The sequence below is a fragment of the Canis lupus genome, chromosome 32 (assembly GCF_011100685.1).
Source record: "Canis lupus familiaris isolate Mischka breed German Shepherd chromosome 32, alternate assembly UU_Cfam_GSD_1.0, whole genome shotgun sequence".
Classification (NCBI taxonomy): domain Eukaryota; kingdom Metazoa; phylum Chordata; class Mammalia; order Carnivora; family Canidae; genus Canis; species Canis lupus.
This window is the reverse complement of record NC_049253.1, coordinates 12,349,100-12,362,767: the sequence shown is the minus strand read 5'-3', so window position 1 is coordinate 12,362,767 and position 13,668 is coordinate 12,349,100. Positions and strand designations below refer to the sequence as shown.

Genomic DNA, 13,668 nt, shown 5'->3' with positions numbered 1-13,668 from the left:
TTTGTTTCTTTAATTTAGTAGAAAGGTTTCAGACCCCTCTTTCCAAAAATAATAATATCTGCATTAATTCCAGCTTTGAAATCTGAATTTATGCTTCCCACCTCATATACATTAATATCCTATGCTCTTTATCCTCTTGTTCAATCAGTTTCTGACATTGAGACTTATCCAAAGATGGCAATTGGCTTCCTGGGAAAAGAAGAATTCCAGGGAATGATGTCTTCATTATTCTGCAGCTACTTCCATCTTAAATTTTCTTTCAGTTAGTGTCAGCTACTCAGCTAAAGTTGCCAAATTCTCTCTTAAAATAATCATATTGATAGCAAATAATATATCGTTTGTTCTGTAAATGACTTTTAGGAACTGTACATAGTGAGCTTTTTTAGTGTCTGTATCGTATTAAAGCCAAGCACCCCTCCCCCCCACTGAACTGAAATGTCACGTGCCAATGACATTTCTCAACACAGTTGTTTCAGTTCTATTAAAAACTAATTGTAATTAGAATAGACAGTTCTAAGCCTTTAGCCTTGTGGATGAGTCAGAAGATGAGTAAGGATCTGTATTAAGGAAGGTTCTTTCTCCACAAAATCTTCTGGTCTCACTCCTATGCTTGTATATGCCCATGAAGAAAATCTTAACAAAGACAAAGCCAGAAATGGCCAGACAGGCCCTGATAGGGAATTAAATGACAGTATTAAAGCATGTTGATTTGAGAGAATAGAGTAAGGACAAAGAAGGAGATTCTCCTGGGGTAAGATGCCCAGAAACAGTTGTGGGAATGACCTGGATGAAACATTAAAAACTTCCTGCAATGGCTTTGAAAACACATGACAAAGATGGACTTTGAAGCTACTTGAGAGATATCTCTTTAAGGTAGTTTATATGAAGTACTATCTTAGTGATTTTGGAGAATTTATATTTAATCTCAATATGCAGATAACATTAAAGTTTATCATTTACCTGTTAGAGGGTTCTGAGACTGTATCTCAATATATATGTAAAGTTTTATTGACTGGCTGCCAGGATGTAATAGCTGTGCTAAAATTACCAGAAATTGGCTTTGTATAGCTTTAAAGAGGGGCAGTAGAAGTTATATTCTATGAGATCTTTTCGTTGTTGGTTTGGTGAGCCTCTTTGCCATCTTGTTTGATATAGCTTGTGTTTTGAAAGGCCAGGACACTGGTGACAGCATCTGAGTGCAAATACTTAAGGCTGGCATGTTAGATATTCTGTTTAATAATTTGACGGCCTGCAACACTGGGGAAGGCACGATCTTTACAGGGAGAGTATTTTGAGGTCAAATATTTTCCCAGTATCCTCTGGCAAGAAACTCTGGCTAGGGGAGGGAGTTTGTTGAGGAAGAAAAGGAGATCTCACTAGAAGTGAGACATAAGGCTCAAGAAGGAAGGTGTCAACACATAATTCAATGTTATAGCGCACATCCTCAACATGAGCAACAGACACCCAATATTAAAATTAACTAGCTCAAAAAAAAATAAAATTAAATTAACTAGCTCATATGACACCTTCTATTAGATGTTGAATTTGCTTCTCAAGTCCATAAGACAAATACAAGGTTTCTAACTCATTACATTTTCTAACTATAATTGAAACCCAGTCTAAACATATTTGTACTTGATTTCTTGGCAGCAAGTTTTCTATTTTTAAAACCATTATAATTAAGACTAGATCTCATTCTTTTTCCCATATGCCATGAATTTATTTGATTTTCAAGATTATTTGCCATTCATACTTAGGCTTTTTGGCATTTCCACCCATTCTTTTTCACTCCAGCTGCTCAGTGTGAAGTCTAAGTCAGGGTCACCCTGCTCTACAGGGCAACTAAATGTCTAAATCTCTGCTTTTTGCCAGATTCAGATTGGGTGGAAAGTAAATTCACAAGTGACTCTAGCATCTAAATAAAGCATCCAGCATTCAGTAGTTGATGCTGGTCACATTTGTTAAGGTGGGAAATATATTTCCTAGAATGTCCTTCTCTCATAGATCCAGGTTAAACATTTGAATAAAATCTAGAAATAAATCAGAGATGAAGCAGATATCTTTGCACTCAGATGTCTTTAGGGGCAGATTTAGAGATGCCCATCAGGTCTGGTTTATCCTCTATGTCCTCTGCTCTATGTTCAGATCTTCCCCACATGAGGTCCTGCTGGCCAACAGTAACCTCAGGACCACCAGCAGACATTTGGTTGGGATTCCACAGAAGTGGTTGCTATAAGAAAGAAGAGCTTCCCACGGCTTCACCATAAATTCCCCTCTGCCTGGAATAGCATTAGCAGCTGGATATTCTTGGCTTCTAGAGTACCTGGCCTATGTTCCAGACCTTCATTCCCTAACTCCTCCCATAACTGGCTAAGATATGATTGTTATAATGAATTTTCTATAACACTCATTGATTTTCTGCTACCTCCACTAAATACTAACCAATGAAATGGGAACTTTCCCATCTTAACTTTTCTGAAAAGTGGGTTCACTGTCATAACATTTTTCCCCTTCTCTCTTCTGTTTCTCCAGTGTTTCAGATTAGTCTTTGTGGTGGTTCCTATACAATCTTTTCTGATAGGTAATTCCATAATACTAAAACAGCCACTACCACAACCATAACAAAGTTTCATGAAGTTTATTCTTATTCTGTGATGATTAAGATTTTCTTTACAACAAGGTTTAATCAGAGTTTCCTATTCATGGATCCAAATGAAACCTTAACTGACTAGTATGAACCAGTTACTAAGGGAGAAAATAGTGGCCAAGACAGACATGATCATTACTCGTGAAATTTAAAACCTAATGAATGATGACTAGCAAATAAATAGTCAATAAAATGCAGTGTAAAAATAGTTATGATAAGGAGGGTATAGAGGTCAAGTATCATCCTGGACCAGTGGAAGGAAAGGTCAAAATTATTTCCTACAAGAAATGAGATCTATCTTGAAATATATGTATTCCAGGGAAAAGAAACAGAATGTTCAATAGCCCAAGATAAGAAGGAATTGGCAGTTTCCTTAAGGAAGTGAAAATGTTTAGTATGCTGAGAACACAGTCTGGGTGGCAAAAAGTAACAGGAAATAAGATGTAAACAAGGAACTTTCAAACTGTATTATTCTAAGAGTAATAGGGACTGATTATAGGACATTAGTCAAGGAAGTCATATAACTATTTTTGTTGTGGAAATACTGCTGTCTGCAGACACAAAAAAAATGAATTAGAATAAAGGATTGATTAGCTAGGAATGAGAATAAAGACAACATAATCAGCCAGGGAATAATCCTGTGGATGACGGCCCCAAACTGACAGATATTCTAACAGATAGCTAATAGAGAATTTATGGGATTTCATGATTCACTGAATGTAGGGGGAAAGTAGTGATGAATAATGACTCCCAGCTTTCTTGCTTGGGCAAATAGAGGGATGATGGTGCCATTCACCGTGGTAAGAAACATTAGGGATCATCTGGAGTTTGCAAGGGAAGTAGAAAGATAATGAGTACAGTTTTCTATAAGTCAGGCTGGAGGTGCCTGTGGAATATCCAAATGATGTTATCTTAAATATAAAGGGCATAAGAAGAGATCTCGGTAATAGATACAGGCTTTGGATTTGTGATGGACACATGTTGTTTTGGCATCCATTCTCCCCAGCAATGGAATCCTCATTTCTCTGAGAAATAACCACTACTCTACTCTCAATCTAATGTTATTAAAAAAGACTAATAGCTTTCACAGGCTCTGAGAGGGAACACATGACCCATATCTGAGTAATTATAGTCATAGTGATTGGTTCTGGAAAGGCCAAAGGACATAATGATCCACGAAGTCAGTACAGAGCTCCTAATAAAGCAATTGTCCAAAGAATCTTTCATTTTTGACTTAACTGCTAATCCAGAAAAGAGATATATATCTGAAACTGCTGTTGATGACTTTTTTCCTAGATATGAGGAGCGCCTAAGGAAATCAGAGCTTAAAAATAGAATCTTGATAGAAAGGACAAGTTATTTCTCCTCCTGCTACCTTCTCTTTCCATGTTAACAGCAATTCCATCATTCTGATTGTTTGAGACAGGAACAGTTGTGTTAATCTCAACTCCTCTTTCTCTCATATGCTACCTTTAATTTTTCAGCCAAATTCTCTTGGCTCTACCTTCAAAATATAGAGAATTCAACTGCCTATTTTTTTTTATAATACTCTGTTATGGATCATTGGCCTCCCAGTATGCCCTCTGCAATATGATTTTACTGCTTTTGCCATAAGCTGATAGAATTCTGTTCTCACTCCTTGAATTTTGACTGGCCTTTCACTTGGTTTGGCCAACAGAATGTAGCAGAGGTGACTGACAGTTCTGTGACCAGCTTACAAAGGCTTGGCATATTCCTGCTCCATCTCTTGGAACCCTGCCACCACCACATGAACAAGCCCAGGTCAGCCTGGTGGAGGTTAAAACAACACAAAGATGGGAAGTCAGACATCCAGAGGCCAACCTACAGTCAGCCAATCTTCCAAAATGTGGGATGGCCAAGATCAACCAACCACTCAGCAGCCAACTACAGATATGTGGGTAGGCACACTAGAGCTCCCCCCCAAAAAGACATCCAGACTGCATAAAGATGCATGGGTGATAATTAATACTTATGGTTTTTAACACTGAGTTTTGGGGTGATACATTTATCAACTGGTCTTCCTGATTCCAACGTAGCTTCCTTTATACCAGACAACAGAATAATTTTGTCAAAATGTAGGTCAGATCACAATGCTCTTCTCCTCAAAACACAGCAACAAGTCAGATTTCATTTGGAGTAAAGAGATAAGGTCCTTACAAAGGCCCAAAAGGCTCTGCACAGTCTGCCCACTGGCTAGCTCTATACTTTCATCTATGACTATCTTTGTACTCCCTTTTTCTGCTGCTATCTGGATTCTTTTCAGTTCTCGGACCCTCTACCTTAAGGTATTTGCACTTGCCATTCCCTCTACCTAGAAACTCTTTGTCCAGCTAGCCACATGGCTGACACTTCAGATCCTTCAGAAGATCTTGAGTCAAATATTACTTTCTCAGTGAAATTTTGTCCTAACTACTGAAAATAGTAACCCTACTCTATCCCAGCCCTCCCTATCTCCTTCTATGTCTTATTTCTTTCCCTATTACTTACCAGCATCTAACATATTTTGACTGCTTTTCAAATTATTATGTTGTTAACTACATGATGTCAGAGATTGTTGTCTATTTAATTCACTTTTCTATCCCTGATCCTTAAATAATACTTGGCTTATAGATCTTCAATAAAAGCTTGTTAAATAAATATATACATTGAACATCTTTATAATAACTATGCCTAGGCTTTTTGGTTGTTTCAGCCAATAAATAACCTTTGAAAAAAATCATTTGGCTTATTTTGAATTTCTGTCACTAGCCTCTGAATGAGCTCTGATCAATTAGGAGTTACTGTCAAGTGGGTGAAATCTAAAGCCTAAGGATAGGACAGGATTTCCTGGGAGAGTCTATAAAATGTGAAGGAAAGAGGATCTAAGTTTCCCCCAGGAAATCAAATTTTCCAATTGGAAAGATAACAGAGTAGAAGCTTGTATAGGAGATTAATGTGGAAATCAAGAAAAGAGAAAATTTCAAGACAGAGGGCATAAAAAACAGTATCAGATTTTACCAACAGGCCAAATAAAATACAAGTTGGAGAAGCTGACTGGATTGTCATACCTTCTTGCATAATGTTTTTGTGTCTGAATATTGTCTATGGGCTCCTTTTCCTCTCTATTATAGAATTGCTTTTGTAAATTTTTTTTCCTGATTGCCTGCATTCTTCTCACACTGAGACTGAACCCCTCCAAGGAACTTCTGAACTTTGCATCATTTGCTTGTAGATAATCCATTTGGATTGGAACACCAATGGAATGGTACAATTATAGAGACTAGAATCACTTCACCATAACTGATCTTGCATTTCTTTGCATATATTTTTGGAGCTTAGTCCATGGACAAGAATCAATCACCCCAGCTACTTACAATGACTTTGGGAAGAGTTACTTTTTTTTTTCTTTAGTAATTTTAGAAACCATGGGGACCACATAAGGACTCTATAAATGAATACCACAAATTAAAAGAAAGAGGAAAACCAGCACAAAAAACCCCAAAACACTTTATAATGGAAAGTGTTCACTTTTAAAGATGAGCAGCTGGGATTTCCATATCAGGCAATCAGAGTTAAACCCCTGTGTATTAACGCACTAATGCATCCTAAAGATTTTTAAAAAGTGTTTTACAGTGGGGTTGTGCATGTTCTCTCACTCTGTCTGGGAACCTTCAGGTGCACAATTTCTAATAAAGATGACCGTGGCTCACTCTTTCCCATACCCAAGGGAATAGTTCTGCTGAATAAAATTTCTCAGCTTATTCATCACTTCTCCTTGAGGACTCTGATATGAAGGCTGCACATGAAATCATTCTATCTTTCCAAGTGATAAATTTTATGTTTCTTTATGTTTCCCAAAGAGACAGCATTAGGTTTTGGGAAGTACTCCTTCAAAACCCAAGTCCACTGAAATCCCAGGTCAGACTGAGAATAGGGTCCTGGCCACTACTTCTCTAGAGGTGACCACCAGAGTTCCTTCCACTCATTCAGAGATGAAGCTTGTCAGTAGGAAGGAAAAGATGTGTCCCAATAGGCCATTTCTACCCTGAGTCTTTTTTGACACAACAAAGACTGCCTGCCAGTTGGACCAAAGTTGTCCTTCGGTTACATACTGGGAACTCTAGTTCTCTGGGAATAGTGCCAAGACCACCAGACTCATTGAACTAACAACTTTTTACCATCACATCATCAGAATGAATTCCTGTCCCTCTGGTCAATATTGGATTCCAACCAGTGTGAGTCAGGTGAAAGGTTACTAACTTAAAAATTATTTTGATTTTTTTTTCCTTTCCTTCTGACCCCTTCCCATTGTTCTAGTAATTAACTTGTATTTATCACTTCTTAATGCACATTTGTATATCACTGTATACTACAGGATTCTAGACCACTGACTTGACAAATGTGTGTTTATCTCTATATGATCATAATTATTTAAGTTGAAAATTTTTAAACTTATTTAAGAGGAGTTAATTTATAGAAAAATTTTACTGAAAAAAACAAAAAGTAACTTTAAAATCTGACTCTCATACTGCATGGATATAAGAAAAAATTTCTGATTCCTCCTTTGGGTCTTGCCTTTCTGAAAAAGTAAAACTTAAATAGACACTGTGGCTTCATTGCCTTGGATAATTAGAGTAAGGCCAATGGAGAATAATTGTGCAGGATGAGAAAGTAAAATCAAGTTCAACATTAAATTCAGTATTAAGTTACCTATGACTGCATGAGTAATAATATATCTCAAAATATTTTTGCTGTAAAATATTATCAAATTATTCTGTAGTATCCCATAAACTACTCTCTTCTTCCTAAAAATGTATCCCCCCCACCATAAATCCAGCATAGGAAATGGCCATCCTTCATAGTCAAGTGTTTTGACAACAATTTTCATTATTATAGTCAATAAATACTTACTGAGAACTTACTTTGTGTTGGAAATACAGATAGAAAACAAATTATGTTTTCCTTTTAACTGAATCTTTTCTCCCTAACGATGCTGAGCTAAAACCTGCTGGTGAATTGAAAGGCATAGAGAAGACATAATGGAAGAGGGGTGTACTGATGCTTTCAGATTTTAAGGTCTGAATAAATTCAGAATACTTTGTTTTTAGCAGTACCACCTAAAGTGGCTGCCCGAAATATCTAATTCAATCCACAGCAACAAAAATGTAATTCATGGAAAGAAAAGTGAATATATATATATTTTTCCTGATGTTTATAGAGGTTCACAATGGGTTTTTTGTTTGTTCATTTAGGTTTGTTTTACAGATCAAGAACATGTTTGAGATTTTCCAGAGAGAGTAGCACTTCTCCTCCAGCTTTGACCTCTCTTTTTTGAAATAAGAAAATTGCCTCCACATTACTATCAAACACAGAGCAGAATCGTCTCTGTGTCAATAGAAATAGTTGTTCAGCAAAGGTCACACTCACTCGCCTAAGAACCATTGTGACGGTATCAGGAAGTGTGCTCACTCGAGGCTGGGGAAGTCCTGACCCATCCTCCTCTTAGCCAAATCTTTGGCCTGTTCCCAGGGTGTGCTTTATTGCTTTTCTGAAGAAATAGGCCTGATGCTTTCTAGGTGGAACACCACAGAGAGCTGAGGCTCTGGCTTCTATTCCTACCTACACCATCAGACATTATATGGAGTAATCTCCATGTGAGCTTCTCTGTGATGATATGTAGATGGTTACCCATGTTTGGGGAAGTGGTAGGATGCATGTTTAATGTTTGCTCCAAGCATCTGGCCTGAAAGATGTGTGCTCTTTGAGAGAGGAAGGTTAATACATGATGTCATTGCTTCCAACATATGCTCAGATATTAGAAGGAAGAAGAAGGAGAAGGAGAAGGAGAAGGAGAAGGAGAAGGAGAAAAGAAGAGGAGGAGGAGGAGGAGGATGAGGAGGACGAGGAGGAGGGAGAAGAGAGGATAACTAAAGTAATACTATTTTCCTGGAGGATGTTGTCAAAGAAGGAAGGAAGCGTGCACAGATAAGTAGGTGGCAGGTTGTTTTCCTACGATAAAGCACAACTTTTGCATCATATCACTCTGACAAGTGGAATTTAAAGGATATTTCCAGCAAGGTGTGATGCACACTGGAAATGTTTGATGAAAGAACATGGGGAAGTGATTGGGGACCTGGAAATATGGACTTGATTTGAACCCCCGGATGAAAATCTTCTTTTCTGGGTTGTTTCCATGACTGGTAATATTACAGTGATGACATTTGCATTCTCCAGCCCAGGATTAGCTAGAGAGGAAGTAAGGGCTCAGTTTGGTTGCTTTAGTGAGCACATAAACCATGACATCTTCTGGAAGATAAATCTAATTAAAGAATAGTAAACCCTAAGCCCATTTGCCTCTCAACATGGGTAACAGAATTATACACAATTGTGACATTTGCCTGAATATAGAGGAAATTTTTCTTCATCGTCATCTGCATCCTGGTTTTGAGTTGAAAGAAGTCATAATTTTCAGATGGCGATGTCAGATCCATTCCCACAACAGAGATTAGACAATACCACAAACACAGATTTATGGTTTCATGGGAGAAATCTCCTGTTTTCAAACATTTATCTTTAACAATGGCCTACTGGCAGGAAGAGAGAGCCACCAGTTGCATGCGAAAGACACGGTATTTTGTTGTCAATGACGAACTACACAGACACAGACACTAGTTGCTTCTGTTGTAATGGCTCCCACTCAGGACTCCAATTTTTCTGCCATATTTAACATTTGCCCTTATATGTCAAACACTCATGAGATAAATGGCATCATAGTCCATTTGTGTAAGAGAATTATCAAATATTCATCACTGTTAACAATAAAAATATGCGACCTTGTATTTCTATCAAGGTAATTTCTATATTCAAGGAATAAAGAACTTAAAAAAAAAATCCCTACTTAAGTTAGGGAAACTGAAGCAAAAACATTACTTTATTTTCCTCCCCTATATAAAGATGAGATTTGGCTAAAACATCAAAACCCCTTCTAGCTTTAAAATCATTCCATTACACAATTTTTTTAACTTGGTAAAGTTACAAGTTTTCTAATAGTGTCATCACACTGAACTTAGTGATTTCAAAATAAATTGTTTTAAAAAACGATTGTGTACACGGTGTAGTAAGGTGAAATAAATGTATGATAAAAGTAAATAAAGCAAAGAGGAAATAAGGGATGAAGTTAGAGTGAGGATTAGCATTAACGGTTTCATAAAAGTTCCCCCATTTCCCAGAGATGAGTTTCATATTTGGATCTTATCTTTCCAAAAAGCCAAAATGAAATGGGAAAATGGTATCAGTTATAAGATTTTAGTTTCTCTAAATTAGTCCTTCTCAAAATGTTGCCTGAGTATACATGAGGATCCTTTAGACTCTTTGGGGAGCTGCTAAATGAAATTATTTCATAATAAGGCAAAAATATCATTTGCTTTTTTAATTTCATTCTCTCATGATCACAGTGGAGTTTTCCAGAGGCTGTGTGACTGTGACTCTGTTGGCGCCATCTCTCTGAAAGTTAATGGAATGTGTGCTTGTGTATGCTTAAAACAATTTCGTTTTTCTTCCTAATGTGGTAAGTATTAATAGATACAGCCCACGTCAACAAAAGCACTTGGATGGTCTTCAATCGTTTTTCATAGTGTCCTGAGAACTGCTGCTGTCAAATATGAACAGTATTCTTCGTTTTCACGTTCCTTATATTAAAACTGAAAATTTGCTTTCATAGAAGTTCGATATTATTTTTTCTTCTTGATTATGGACAAATGAACAACTTTCAGGTTATGTAGAATATATTATAGTCATCAGGAGAGCAGTAGATCTTACTGGTCAAAGTTCCTTTGAGGAACTGATAAACATAATGAGCCCTTTCAACCACAGAATAACAGACACACACAGCATTTTACAAAGAATTTCTTAACATTTTTTAACACCCTGAAGTCAGTCTGTCAATACTATGGGATTCTAAGGAGTCCTGCACAAGGACAGAGAAAGGAAACCAATTACATTGGTTTCCCATGATTGACTCCTTTAAATTGTTTTAAAATACAGTTTTAAATTTAGGTAATAAGATAAAAAGAAGCTTAATAAATAATGGTTCCTTTTTCTCTTCTGTCTCTTGTCATCTCTGTTTCCTTCCACAGCATAAATTAAGATGAAGTATTTCTAGTACTCAGACTCAGTCTACAGCAGAAAAGAATATTTTTTTTCTGGTCAGGTTGGTGCATGGGTAGTTTTGCAGGTTTACTTCTTTTTCCTTAGATCCTAAAAATGTTAACTTTAATTACATAGCATGAATCCATTTCCTTCAAATATCCTGATGATCTCAAAACAGAAATGTTAAAATATTATAGATTTTAAAGAGTTGGCTACATGCAGATAGGTGAGTTGACATAGAGACTTTCAGGAGACAGCTTAGTTACCAATACTGCTTCTGAATTCACTCAGATGTATTTATTGAGTACCTCCCAAGTGAGATCTGGGCACTGCAGGAGTTGTATGATATTTGGCTGAGACTCAACTAATTTATAGGACATAATTCATAAATGAATAAGCATTATATATGAGGGATATTGTGTAACATGATGAAGCAGAATGGTTAAAAAGAATGTTCTAGATTCAGAAAACTTGATGAGGATAGCATTTACTAGCTGTATGGCTTGTTCAAATGTCTTAATCTGGTCCATTGGATTGGTGTAAAGAATAGTACCTGATGCACAAGGTTATTATCAGAATTAAATTTAGTAATGCATATAAAGCACAGAGAAAAGTGTGTGTCATCTAACAAGTGCTCAGCACATGTTATTACAGAAAGTGCTGTGGGATGTGATGCAGTGAAAACTGCAATATGATTTTGGAGAAGGACAGGATCAGCATGGGTCAGAAGGGTCTAAGGGAGAGTTCATGAAAGAGGTGAGGCTTCAGCTGTGGGGCTACTAAGTAAAGTGGGGAGTTATAAAGTTCTTGGTGCACCATAAATTTAAAATCTAATGGAGGAGAGAGGATCAGCCCCAATACGTATAAGCACAAGTGTCAGAAACATGGAAAGAATGCTGGGGTCTCTGGAGGTATACATAGAAGTGCTAAAACACAGGCAAGTGAAAGGGATAAAGAGTGGGCGTGAGTTATTAAAATGATTGGAATGGAGCTAAGTATATTGCACTACTTATGGGACCAGATTGTTCCATTCATCCCTCCCAAATTAAATTTCACTTTTCTCATAGGGATCTCTTATGGTGAATGGTTCCAAAGGGAGGATTTGTCTTTTATTTTATTTATTTTTGAGGAGAACGCACCTTAGGCATGCAGAAATACACACAATACACACCCACACCCCCAAATGAAGCATGCTTATGTGCCCCTTAAGATATTTGTGGTTTTGTCTCTTCATAGAAAGAGTTAAAAAAATAAAAGCTTAGGGAAGGAATTTTGGAAAAGACTTGCAAATACATGTTAATGGAAACATGTTTCTACAGAAAAACTTCAGGGATATTCTAAAATAATGACTTTGCAATTCTTTGCCGATTTTTTAAATGGTCATGATGATATATCCTGGCTTTGTTAGTGCACTTTTCCTGATTAAAAACCCCCATTACTCTAATTAAAATAACACCATCTGGTTTTAATACTGCACAATAAGTCTTCTACGTCTTAATCCCAGAGCTGAAGCAACATTTGCAATCTGGACCAGGGAGAGGTCATGTGGTATTAGTTCACTTGCAACTACAATTTATGGATTTACTGGTAGAGGATCCAGAAGAAAGAATAAGATACTAGAGTTGTGAGCATACATGGTAGATCCTCTCAAAATGGAGACTTTTATGTTCTAGAGAGAAGACCTTTTTGAAGAGAGAGCATTTGATGGACCTCTATGAAGCATAGGGAGGGGATGTGTATGGAAACTATACTAGGGCAAAAGGTGAGTTTGATAGGAACAATCTTGGTGGGCTCAGGAAAGAGAAAATAAACTCATATAAGATGGAGCGCCAAAGGGGAGAGAGATAGGAGACAGGTCAAGAAGGTAAGCAGAGTCCAGGTCACACTGGATTTAGAAGGTATTCTGAGGTAGTGGGAGACTGGTTATTGGAGTAGAGGAATGTGACATTTCTCTTTTCTCTAAACGTATAAGAAAAAAAAGGCCAACCATAATAAAATACACACATATAGCAATGGATGCTCAAAACACCAGAGAGAGATGGAAACTACAAAGAGTTAGAGGTTAGAGAACTCCAGCCCCTCTTAGCTCTAGTCAGTCATTGGCAATCTAGTCAATCATTGCCAGAAATTCAGGACCAGAATTTTCCTATAGCTCGCAGTGTTTTGTTTTGTCTTGTTTTTCAGGCTGATCTGGAAATACAGATTTTTATGTAAGAACTTTCCATTTTCTCAACGTTAGCAAATAGTACAAATTTTCCTAAAATTAGGATACAAGCCATCATACTAAATTCAAGTGTTTAGTAGACAACACTAAACATGAATGGAAGCCAGATGAAGCCCTGGACTTGATAATTTGCCATCTTTATGATGTTACATCTTGACTTTCAAAGACTGTGAAGGAGAACAGTGAAAAGGAAAAGCAGATCAACATTTATACCTAGGTCAAGTATCAGTCAGGGTCCTGGCAGGAAACAGATGGCAGACAGAGACAGGTCACTGGGGAGAGATTGATGAAGGTGAATTTATAATGGTGTAGGTAGTAGTAGGGAAAACACCAAGGGATGTTGATGCACTCAGGCCTAGAATTAATAGGACTTAACATTTCTTTGTCTGTAGGAGTCATCCCTGAAACCTGGAGAGGAGTCAGAAAAAGGGTGCTCATCCCCATCTATGGCCTTTAATGGAGGAATACAACCACTACCAAACTATGCCATATCAGAGAGAGAGTCAAGAGCCCTGTATTCTCACTGTCAGATCTTCTTCAAGTGTCTTCCTTAGCCAAACCCAGCAAGGAACTAGAGATTTAGGAAACCTACTAATGTAGTTGATACCAGTCAATCTCCTGGGACACAAGAGGGCAAAGGAAAACCATC

The 13,668-nt window shown here is 37.2% G+C and overlaps 1 long non-coding RNA gene across 1 annotated transcript in view; it reads left to right on the top strand.

Moving 5' to 3' along the window:
* LOC119867198 overlaps positions 1-13,668 on the top strand; it is a 21,712-nt gene extending 8,044 nt beyond the window's left edge. Inside the window, exons 3-4 of the long non-coding RNA XR_005382725.1 lie at positions 12,469-12,557; positions 13,412-13,668. This is a non-coding gene — a long non-coding RNA (uncharacterized LOC119867198). The remainder of the gene's footprint in view (positions 1-12,468; positions 12,558-13,411) is intronic.